Genomic DNA, 12514 nt, shown 5'->3' with positions numbered 1-12514 from the left:
CAAGATTCCCTCCTCTGGACCCTCTGCAGCTGATCAGTGGTGCCACCAGATGTGATCTGATCAGGGCAGAGGACGGTGGAAATGTCACCTCCCTATCTGAATAGTCAACAAGCATCTATCAAATACTTACCGTAGACTTAGCACTGTTAGGCACTATGGATCCAAAGCAAATACGAGCCAGTCCTTTTTCTCAAGAAATTTCATCATATCAGGAAGGAAGTATGTACATATATAAGTATGTTCAAAATAAATACCAGTGAAACTCATCCTTGATTCTGCCCTCTGAAAGCAATGGTTTAAGAGACCACTGACCTATTGGTTGTGCAATTAACCCAATATTCTAGAGACCAGGGACAGGCCCCCGACACTGAACTGGAAGTGTTTGTGAGAAGAAAAGAAGAAGGTCATCAGGGGTCACTGCATCGCTGTGGAAGAAGCCAACAGTCATTAAAGCTGCACCAGCACCAGCAGAGTGATAAACTGGCGGCAAGTATGATGGGGATGTTCTGAGTCATAACTATAGGTTGGACTGAATCTACAGTGCCAACCAAAGCTAATCCAGGAAGAAGGGACAGATGGTGACCCCTTCCTCCTCCATATGTCCTCCAAAAAGAAGTTGAATATCTATGTGTCTACTCCCTCTTGTTCCTTCCTTCCATTGGACCCTTCTAGGCTTATTTGAGAGGTAGCTGATGGTTCTGCTCCCAAGGGCTAACTTTGTTTTCAGCCATTTTCCTGTAGTAGTCTACAACATACTCAGGCTATTTCATCTCAACCATTTGTTAGGGCCTTCTCTCCCAAACTACCTGGCAATTAGCTACCTATTGAACTTACTCCATATTTATACTGCATATGTTTTAAATAATATTTAATTTTGTTTCCAATTGCATGTAAAATAATTTTGGGCATTTAAAAAATTTTTGAGTCCCAAATTCTCTCTCCCTTCCTGCGACAATAAGTAATTTGATATAGGCTTTACATGTATAATCGTGCTAAAATGTTTCCATAAGTCATATTGCAAAAGAAAACATGGACAAAAAAACACCAAAAAAGTAAAGGAAGTAAAAAATAGCCTGCTTCCATCTGCATTCAGCCTCACTTAGGTCTTTCTCTGGAGGTGGATAACATTTTTCATCATGAGTCCTTTAGAATTGTCCTGGATAGTTGTATTACTGAGAATAATATGATATGTATATTTTTAAATATTTGTTGTCTCTCCCATTAGAATTCAACCTTTTTGTGAGGAGGGATTGCTTCATTCTTTGCACTTGTATTCCTCATACCTAGCATGGTATCTGGTATGTAGTGGGTCCTGAAAAGGTCCTTCTTGATTAGAGAACTTTCTGATGTAACTGACATGGGCTCTCCCATCTGCCAGCATTTTCAGTTCCCTGAGGATGGAGCTCATCTTAGCAGGGTTAATTGAGCTCCCTAGGGCTACTCCATTCCTTACTACTCTCCTTCTCCTTACACTGGGGAGCAGATCTCTGCTAACCACTTTTTTCTAGGCTCTCCCATAGACAGGCCACTATCCTTGGCAAAGAACATAAGAACAAAAGAAATGAGTAGTTCTGCCTTCTCTCTATTGTCAATTATCATCCTCATCCACATCCCAAGATGTGGTTCAGTCATTTCCTTGATCCTCTCCTTCTCCATAATTTATTCTTTAAAAGCCCTTTTTGTTGTCCTTAAATTGCCTCAACTACCTTATCTCTCAATTGGCTTCAGCAGTCCTCCCACTCTTCTTCTTCTTCTTCTTTTTTTTAAAGACACATTTATTCAGTGTTATGATCAGACTATTACATTTAGCAATCAACAGCATGGGTGCAAAAAAAAAATTCTACATTAAAACCCTTTCTTGGAATGCTTTACACTTTCCACAGAACAGAAACTAAAATAACCTGTTATACAATTAGTCACAAATACAGTCCTGGTGTTGTTTTTTTTTTTTGCCCATACACAAAAAGTATTGTCTAAAACGTGTCTTCTTGTAGCAGCTAGGCCCTGCCACCACTGTGCTTGGCTGAGTTCACAAATCTGTTGTAACCTGTAGCTTCCCTGTCACTTCTCTGGCTCTCCTCTTCTGCTAAGCTTTGTTTCCTAAGAGTAATTAAAATCTTCTGCCACTGCCGTAACTACTGCTACTACTAGAACCGCCATAGCCACCTTGGTTACGTGGTTTGGCAAAATACTGGCCCCCACCATAAGGGCCTGAGCTCCGGCCTCCAAAATTTCCTCCCTTCATGGGACCAAAATTTGAAGACTGATTTTGTAGTTGCCAAAATGAGTGTAGCTTCTACCACCTCCGAAGTTGCTTCCATCATTTCCAAATCCATTGTAGCCATCTCCACTTCCACCATATCCACTACCACCACAACTGCCACCAAAACCACCTCTACCACTGAAGTTCCCACCACAGCCAAAGTTATCATTTCTACCAAAGCCACCTCCATGACCACCACCAAAGTTTCCAGAACCACTTCAACCTCTCTGACTAGAAGAAGCACTGGCCATTTCTTGCTTTGACAAGGCTTTCCTTACTTCACAGTTGTGGCCATTCACAGTATGGTATTTTTGAATGACTATCTTGTCCACAGAATCATGGTCATCAAATGTTACAAAAGCAAAGCCCCTCTTCTCGCCACTGCCTCTGTCAGTCATAATTTCAATCACTTTGATTTTTCCATATTATTCAAAGTAGTCTCTTGAGTGATGCTCCTCGGTGTCTTCTTTGATGCCCCCTACAAAAAGTCTTTTTCACAGTTAAGTGGGTGCCTGGCCTTTGAGAGTCCTCCCTGGAAACAGCTCTCTTTGGTTCAACGACTCTGCCATCGACTTTGTGAGGTCTGGTGTTCATTGCTGCATCTACCTCCTCCACTGTGGCATAGGTAACAAAGCCGAAGCCCCTGGACCCCTGGGTATTGGGATCCCTCATCACCACGCAGTCTGTAAGTGTGCCCCGTTGCTCGAAATGGCTCCAGAGACTCTTGTCTGTCGTCTTGAAGCTCAGGCCTCCAACGAAGAGCTTCCGCAATTGCTCGGACTCCTTGGGGGACTCTGACTTCAACATGGCGAGAACAGTGGCAGTCGCTGCAGCGATCCTTCTCCAATAGCATCGAGGACAGAAAGACCTCTCACTCTTCTTATAGCTCCATTCCATATGTTCCTATTCATTCTCTAGCATCTGTCCTTGGACACAACTTTTCTAAGTCTTAAGTTAGCTCAAGAGTTTCCTATGCATGCAAATTGATCTCTGTAATCAAGTCCCTTTACTGGAATGGTCTCCTCATTGGAATGGTCTACGTCTTCAGATTTCAGTCTTGAGAATTTCCCATCTATTGTACATGAAATACATACTGGAAGCGATTATAGTTTCCTCAGACCCAAATATCTCATCCTACCCTAGGCAATATGGCCAGGATTTGAGAGTGGAGACACAATTTATGGATCACACCCAGAACCAAGACAATGGCTGCCAAAAGTGGAATTTTCCATTTGTCTACCTTGTGATTATCGAAGGGCGTGGCAAGTAATGAAGAAGGAAAAGTCACAGCAGTGAATGCCCTCTGATCTTAATAACTTGGAATATGAAATGTCATAGGGCACTTAGTCAAGAGCAATGAGGTGAATTCCCAGTGCTCTCCAATGGTAGATAGAAGAGGAAATAATAAAAAAGGAGCACTGAGGACAGTGTTCCTGGTGCCCTGGCAGAATGCCACCAACCAACCCCTATCATTTGATCAAACTGTCCTTGTACTATGGGTCTGAAATAACGTCTCACCTCCATTTCACTGAGGAGTTGGGAACAAACTCTTGTCCAACTTGAAGAGGAAGATAGACAATGGGGGAAAGATAAAAGCCTGACATCAGTGAAAGAGAGTTGACTCCCAATGGGACAATGTTCTTCCTTTCTTTGTAGGAATGAGAGGCACAGCATGTGTGCGTTTATTAGCCTGGTTTTGTTGTCTGCTTGTGGGTCTTGTGAAGGGGAAATCTATTCCTATTATAATTGGAGGCAGAAGAAGGAGAAAAGAAGGGAAAGATTCACTGAGAAACTTGGCCCAAAAGCCTAATGAGCCTTGGAGTTAGATTTGGCCTGAGTCATTATTTTTCAACAAGTCTGGCTCCTCAAGGAAACCTAGAAAAAAAGTGAGGGAGGGTGACTTCTTGGTTCAAGCTCTTTGGTCTTGAAGAGCAAATTAAATTTGTAAACAAGGAATTAAAGGCTCAGCTGATTTTAATTATGAAATTGAGAAATTGATAACAGGAGAGACATTGGACTTGGACCACGATTTTCTCTTTGGTGGCAGTTTTTTGTATGTCCCCATCATCACAGTGAAGACTTTGAATAATTAGAATCCCTGCAATCCTGCCAAAGCACCCTCTTTTTCTCTCACTGGTGCTGGTGTCCTGATTTGCTGCTCTGTCCAATCTCAAAGCAGGCATCCTGAAATTTGAAAATAACAAAGCTTGGCTAAGTCACAGAGCCCCACCTCTTTCAACTAGCTCGCAAAACAGAAGAAACTCACAGAAATCCCTGCAGATTTGGGCCTTAAGAGTTTGGCCAAGTAGTCTTCTCCAATTCTCCAACAAAGCGGTCCTGGGCTCCTAAGTGACTTGATGTTCAGTGACAAAATAAGCTTTCACAGTGGGGAAGGGAAGGGAATCTGGTGAAGGAATATAGTAAAAGGAAGGGTTACCAGACTTGGACTAGAGAGAAATATGGGGGCAGCTAAGTGGCTTCATGGATAATGCCAAGCCTCAAGTCAGGAAGGTCTAGGTTCAAATCTGACTTCAGGCACTTCCCAGCTGTGTGACCCTGGGCAAGTCACTTAACCCTTTGCCTTTCTGCCTTAGAGTTGTTAGTAAAACACAAAGTGAGGGCTTAAAAGAGATGAATAAGTAAAGAGGAATGGGGGAGATGGGGTATATGCCTACCAGCTATATAACTCCAGGCAGGAAGATGTCCTTGCAACACCTACCTCATGGGAAGCACTGACAATTGGGCTGTTAGCTCACAGAACCTCAGGCAGACCACTTTGCCTTCTGGACATCCCGTGCCGTGCCTTGCCCATAGACTGAAGAGCACGACTCATAGGATTACTGTGGAAACTAAAGGAAGTAGTAGCAATGTCCGTTGTTGCCCAATTTATTTTCTGCTTACCTTCTCTCTAGGGTTATTTCTGTAATTCCAGCCTTAGCCAGAGCAATGTCTCCTAGCCTGAGTCAGACTCCTCCTGAGGGAGTCCATATAATGACAGCTGATGATCAAGAGATAATGCTTCCCACATGATATCAGGCTTAATCCCATAGATACTGGCCACCTGTTGTATATTTGGCGAAGGCAAGAATCCCCGTCCTGGGCAAGAGACTCTGGGTACTTAGTAAGCACAGCTGGTGAAACGGCATCAGGACACATGAGAGATTTGCTTTTGCTCTCGTCAGTCTGTCCCACTGAGGTTGAGATTGGAAGGCACCACAGTGGCCATATGGAAAGTGATATCTGAGTTCAAAGAAAAGGGATAGGTCCTTGGAATACCTCAAAAAAGCATGGGGATAGCTAGGTGGCTCAGTGGATTGAGAACCAGACTTAGAGTTGGGAGGTCCTTGATTCAAATCTGGCCTCAGATACTTCCTAGCTGGGTGACCCTGGACAAGTCACTTAACCCCTTATTGGTCAACTTACCACTTTTCTGCCTTAGAACCAATGCATAGTATTGATTCTAAGATGGAAGGTAAGGATTTTTTTAAAACCGTGTATTGGATACAAATTGTGGGTGCTCCTTCATTAGAAGTGTGTAATTGGAATCTGTTACCCTAAAAACTACAATTCCCAGCACCCTTACATTCAGCTATACAACAATCAACATGAATACACATATAGAAATAATATGGAAAAGGCACACAGAATAAACATAAAGTCAATTTACCTTTAAAAATAGTTTATTTTTCCAATTACATGTACATCTATGACATCCAAATTCTCTCCCTTCCTCTCTCTCACCCAGCCCCTTGAGAAGGCAAGCAATTTAATATAGGTTATAGATTTCCTCACTGGTGTCCTTATTCAGTCATGTCTGAGTCTTCATGAACCCACCGACTAGATATAAAACACCAGGTCCTTCGATCCTCCATATCTCTTGAAGTCTGCCCAGATTCATATTCATTGTTTCCATGACACTATATCCATCTCGACCTCTGCCATTGCTTTCTCCACTTGCCTTCAGTCTTTCCCATCATCAAGGTCTCTTCCGATGAGTCCTGACTTCTCTTTTTGTGACCAAAGTATTTAAGCTTCACCTTTAGTATTTGACTTTCCAGTGAATAGTCTAAATTAATTTCTTTAAATATTGACTGATTTGATCTCCTTACTGTCCAAGAGACTCTCAGAGGTCATCTATTTGAAAGCTAGTAGTTCCCACCAAATCATCTTGTATTCCTTTCGTGTATATGTACCTGGGAACTCTCCAACTGAAGACTTTGCCTGGTTGATGGCCTGGAGAAAGGCAGAACTTCATCCTGTAATCTCATGGGCTGAGAGATGATGCTTGTTGCTATGGGAACTGCTACTGTCTTATTGCTCTCTAGCACTATCTATAGGTGAGATAGGGAAAGCATCTCAGGTGATGTTTGTGTTTTCCTCTATCACCTTTCTACTGTAAGAGGGAGAAATTACAGAGAAAGACAGGCTTTCTATCTGTTTTGTTCTAAGCTGTGATTTGGAGCTAAGTGAACAAAGCAGAATCTCCTACCATTTGCAGACCTGGGGAGCATGGTAACTCTCTGACTTAAGGGAACTGTTTTTCATCTAAATAGCATAACACTTTTTCTCTACCTGTTAAGGGTGTCTGTGAGCTAAAAGAGCTCACAGTTCTGTCATCAGCTTGAGAGAGCCCAAGAGAGCCCAGGAGGAAAGTGATGAGATTGTAAAGAGGAGGAACTAGCAGAGAAACAACTCCCTGTGAAGCAGATTATTTCTGTAGTGACCCAGGACAGACATCAATGCTGCAGCCCAGATGTTGTGTGTTGCATGGGCACATAGGTTTCACCATTCATGTGCCTACCTTCTAGGTTTCTGTAAGGGTGGGCTCACTCTTCCCCATGGAAACTTTGTATTTGGGTAGGAGAGCATGACCTATGTTCATGGATTGAACATAATATTTTGGTTATTTCTGCTTTTACTTTCTATTGAATAAATTTTATGAGTATCCTTGCTTTTGCCCTGGATAGTAAATTTTTATATTTAAGAGTTAATGGGGGGAGGCAGATGTGTGGCTCAGTGGATTGAGAGCAAGGCCTAGAGAAAGGAGATCCTGGGTTCAAATATGACCTCAGACACTTCTTAGCTTTGTGACCCTGGACAAGTCACTTAACCTCTATTTCCTTCTGCCTCAGAACCAATAATAGTATTGATTCTAAGACAGAAGGTAAGGGTTTTAAAAGAAAAAAATTAGCAAGAGAGTTCATGCAAATCATCCAGTCTAGGTTGCATGTACAATTTAATGGGAGCTTTCCTAAGTTAAGGTTCGGATCTCATCATAGAATTTAAAATAGAGGGTTGGATTTCATTTGTAACTTGCCGAGAGTCCAGACTGTGCATGTGGGGTAATCTTTGCATAATATACATATATACACATATGTGCGTACACATGCACACATATAGGTCATAATAATACCTTTTAAAACTTATACGTCATAATGGCATATCAGAAGAAAACTTCTCTAAGGGGAAAAGGGAGCAAATTCACATGTTGTGTCTCAGTTTTATTTTCTATTTGCAAGGCTTCCTAGTCTTCCCACACATTCACCTTCTCACTCCACCGTTAATGCCTTCTTTTGGAGATTACTTCTCATTTATGTCGGATCTATTTTGTTTATACAATTTTTTTGTATATTCTCTCTCCCAATGGGAATGTGAGCTCCTTGACAGTAGGGACCGGGTTTTTGTCTTACTTTGTATCTCTAGCTCTCAGAGCAATCCCTGGCACACAGTAGGTATTTAATAAATGGTTGATGATTTTTAAAAAGGGGGGAATAAGTGATTAATTGATGGAATTGATGATGATTAGCTGATAGAATTCAATGACAATTAAATGACTAAAAAAAAAGAATAAAGTTAAGATGAAGTGTTAGAGGGGTTGGCCTTGGCTAGACGAAGGGCCACTACTTTGTCAGAGATGAAGGAAAAGGAAAGAATGGGTGATGATGCCAAGAGAGAAGGAGGAGCTTCTCTCGAATAGCCTCAGTTTTCTTGGTCAAGTAAAAAGTGAGGGCCTCAGCTGAAAACCTGAGGGACAAGTGGAAGGCTTGAGAGAAGAGAAAGTTTGAAATATCTTCTGTGGGGAGTGAGCTCGTCAGTTTTATTTGGAAAAAAATGGATTGCCTTGCTGCAGTGAAGACCCAATTGAAGTTGAATAACACAAATTTGTTGTGTACCCACTCAGGACAGTTGTGTGACTTCCTTTACCTCTACTTAACCACATGCAAGTAAGTATGGAGGAAGCAGTGGGAGGAAATAATCTAAAACTGAGTTCAAGTCAAATTGGCTAAATTTAGGAAAGGGAAATGAAAGCAGGGGTCATAGGAAGGATTGTAGGTCCTAATGAGGGTAAAGAATGGGACTTGGAGAAGACCTAGGGAGAGGCAGCATAATAAGATACTATAGTTAGATAGAGGATCACCTGTGAGCTATGGTGAGCTCTAGGAGGTGACCTTCCCTATGTGACTGAATTGGATTGAAACTTCAGGTCAGAAGAGTTAAGGTTACTGTTGAATTAGGAAATATGTTGAAGTCTCCTGGTATGAGGGCAAAATTTGGGGAGGAGAGGAAGACGATAAGCCAAGTACTAAATTTCTTGAGGGAAAACCCTAATCCTGGAGGTTACACAAAACAATTGGAAGAGGTGCAGCTGGAGAGAACAGCCAGGGATATAGGATTATCTGGGGTAATCCAGTTCTCAGTAAGAGAAAGTATATGGAAAGGAAAAGTTTATTTTTTAAACCTTCTCCTTCCATCTTGGAATCAATACTATGTATCAGTTCCAAGGCGAAAGAGTGGCAAGGACTAGACAATGGGGGTTAAGTGACCTGGCCAGGGTCCCACAACTAGGAAATGTCTGAGGTCAAATTTGAACCCAGGACCTCCCAATGCTAGGTCTAGCTCTCAATTCACTGAGCCACAACCCAGCTGCCTCTAAAAAGCAAGCATTTTAAGCAAAAAGGTTAGACAAAATTTTTCAAGTTGAGAAACCTCAACCCCTTCATGATTTCCTAATACAAACTAATCTAAGCCACATACAGAGCTGTAGGAATGGGTCTAATCTACCCTACGTGAGCCACGATTTTAAAAGTCCTTCACAGCTTAATTTCACCATTCCAGATTTTATCACCAGCAAATGTTTAACAAATAGCCATTCCTACAAGAGGAACCATTTTTTTAACATCCCACTAAATCTGCACAATAATATACGTGTGATTCAGATCAAGTTGTTTGCCATCTCTAGAAGGGGGAGGGAGGAAGAGAGGGAGACAGTTTGGGTCTTTTAATTTCAGGAAACATGTTGAAAATTGTTATTACATGCAATTGGGGGGGGGGTTTGGAATTAAAAACTGTCATACTAAAGCTGTTCTTCCTTCGTTATGCATAATAGTGGTAAGCTGGTGATTTACTGCAAAGGGTTAATTCTTCCATCCCCATCCTCACTCATCTTCCTACCCCCTCCTCACCCCCTACAGACACACACTAAGGTACAGTTAATGTACTGAACACAGTAAAATGATAATGTTATCTCTTCCAAAGAAACTACTTTCTGGATCAGAGCACATGACTGAAGTTGTAGGGAAAACGACCCTAAGATTCTCCTTTGTGAAAAGATAACCCTCAGCTGAGCCATTCCTAATACTTTTATATGCTTTGAGGCTAAAGGAATTGATCTGGGGGGAACCGAGATCTTAAACTTCAGTAGAGAACAGTTTCCTTGACTGACAACGTGCTTGAGCGAGGAGTTTGTTGGCTCCTTAGGAAAATGAGTCTTTCCTTAGTTGGTCAGCTAAAATCATGGACTGCCTGAATGCCTGTTTGACATCGGCAAAAGAGGATGATTCTTCAGGAGCTCTACCTTCCTGCCTCACACGTATGTGCCAATGGCCCTAAGAGGGCACCAAAATCAACGAGTCTGACAGTCCAACCATTACCAGCAGGGCAAAAAGCATGGGTGATGCACTGTCTTCCTGGCGGTGGGTCAGATCCTTTCTTGGGCCGCTAAAATGGTTGAGTAGATGAACTGACAATGGTTTATTGTATTTTTCACCTCCTGAATGCATCACTGCATGAGTAAGAGCAAGATGAGACTTTGTGGACAGTTTTCCAAAGGCAGAGGAGCTTTTTTGTGGCATCTCTTTTAGCAAGTCACCAAAGCACACAGACAAGAACTTGGGCAAGGCTTCATTTTTCATGAGGCCACTTTTATGCCCTGCCCCCAGTTGTCTTTATTGTCCACAGATTTTTTTTTTCTCTCCTGGCAGGAAGGTGAACATGGGTTCTCTAAAGCTATGCCAGCATGGTTCAATTTCTGGAAACTTATGCTAAGCCTTCAAACTAAATATTCCCAGTTGTTACCAACAGTATTTACGGCGCACTTGCCCACAACTACATACAGAATCCAGAGGAAAGTAAGTTCAGGCTTTGGGAGTACATGTGGCAAAGGGGTAACTTACAACTCCTGATTGCCAGAAGTCCTTTTCTCCTATTCATGAGGTCCTCAAGAAGTTCCCCCCAGAGCAGGATGAATCTCTCCCCATCTATTCTAATGGAGACACTGCCACCCCCTTACCTTGGGAAATTGATGGGACACTGATGGGAAGTGGCCTCGCATCCTCCAAACCCGTCAGACCTTCTCCAGTCAAAGGGCTGTGCTAGAAATTCACATTTGCTCCAATTCCTGGGAAAGCTCCTTTCTAGATAACTTTTATCCAAAACCTGGACAATAGATCTCTTATCTGACGTCACTTTGCTTTCTCAAATGGCTGTCAAATCCAGCCATAGCACTGCTGGATTTGTACCACAAAGAGATCATAAGGAAAAAGACTTGTACAAGACTATTCATAGCTGCACTCTGTGGTGGCCAAAAATTGGAAAATGAGGGGATGCCCTTCAATTGGGGAATGGCTGAACAAATTGTGGTATATGTTGGTGATGGAATACCATTGTGCTCAAAGGAATAATAAAGTGGAGGAATTCCATGGAGACTGGAACAACCTCCAGGAAGTGATGCAGAGCGAGAGGAGCAGAACTAGGAGAACATTGTACACAGAGACAAATACACTGTGATACAATTGAATTTAATGGACTTCTCTACTAGCAGTAATGCAATGACCCAGGACAATTCTGAGGGACTTTATGAGAAAGAATTGTGGGAATAGAAACACAGAAGAAAAACAACTGCTTGATTACATTGTTTGATGGGGATATGATTGGGGATGTAGACTCTAAATGATCACCCTGGTCCAAATATCAGTAATATGGAGCTAGGTCTTGATCAACGACACATGTAAAACCCAGTGGAACTGCTCATTGGCTACAGATGGCAGGAGGGGAGGGAAAGAACATGAATCATGTAACCATAGAGAAAATTTTCTTAATCAATAAAATTCAGTTCAAATGGTTGTCAAAGACTTTTTTTTTAACAAAGACAAATACTTAGTCCTAGGGCCTATGATCAATTGACAAATCAAGATATGTTCTCATCTAGTCAACATAACCAGAGTAGAATGGAGTGAAGTAGTTTTGATCATCACCTTTACACAGAGAAAATGAAAGATAATCAGTCAGGCAATTGTGCCTTCACTTGGTTGTCTGTAAAAATTAGGAACTTTCCCTGCCTGGGCTACAACCACAAAACCTTGGTGTAGAAGATACAAATTAGGGTAATAAAATAAAGTGATTTGACCTTTAGGCAGACCTAGGAGTGCCACCATTCTTTTTTTTAAACATCGGTTAACTGCAAACATTAGACTCTTTGAAAATTGAGATTTACAAGCCATTCCCCAATCAATAAATGTGCAAAGGGCATGAATAGGCAATTTTCAGATAAAAAAATCAAAACTATCAATAAGCACATGAAAAAATGTTCTAAATCCCTCCTGATTAGAAAAATGCAAATTAAAACAACTCTGAGGTACCACCTCATACCTAGCAGATTGGTTAACATGACAGCAAAAGAAAGTAATGAATGTTGGAAGGGATGTGGCAAAATTGGGACATTAATGCATTGTTGGTGGAGTTGTGAATTGATCCAACCATTCTGGAGGATAATTTGGAATTATGCCCAAAGGGCGTTAAAAGACTTCCTGTCCTTTAATCCAGCCATAGCACTGCTGGGTTTATACTCCAAAGAGATAATAGGGAAAAAAGATCTATACAAGAATATTTATAGCTGTGCTCTGTGGTGGCAAAAAAAAAACGGAAAATGGGGGAGTGTCCATTGATTGGGGAATGGCTGAGCAAGTAGTGGTA

At 41.7% G+C, this 12514-nt stretch overlaps 1 pseudogene; it reads right to left on the bottom strand.

Moving 5' to 3' along the window:
• Positions 1 to 1936: 1936 nt before the first annotated feature.
• On the bottom strand, positions 1937 to 3085 carry LOC130454035 (heterogeneous nuclear ribonucleoprotein A1-like; annotated as a pseudogene).
• Positions 3086 to 12514: the final 9429 nt, after the last annotated feature.

Source organism: Monodelphis domestica, chromosome 4 (genome assembly GCF_027887165.1).
Source record: "Monodelphis domestica isolate mMonDom1 chromosome 4, mMonDom1.pri, whole genome shotgun sequence".
NCBI classification, from domain to species: domain Eukaryota; kingdom Metazoa; phylum Chordata; class Mammalia; order Didelphimorphia; family Didelphidae; genus Monodelphis; species Monodelphis domestica.
The sequence above is the reverse complement of the archived record's forward strand: the minus strand, read 5'-3'. Positions and strand labels throughout refer to the sequence as shown.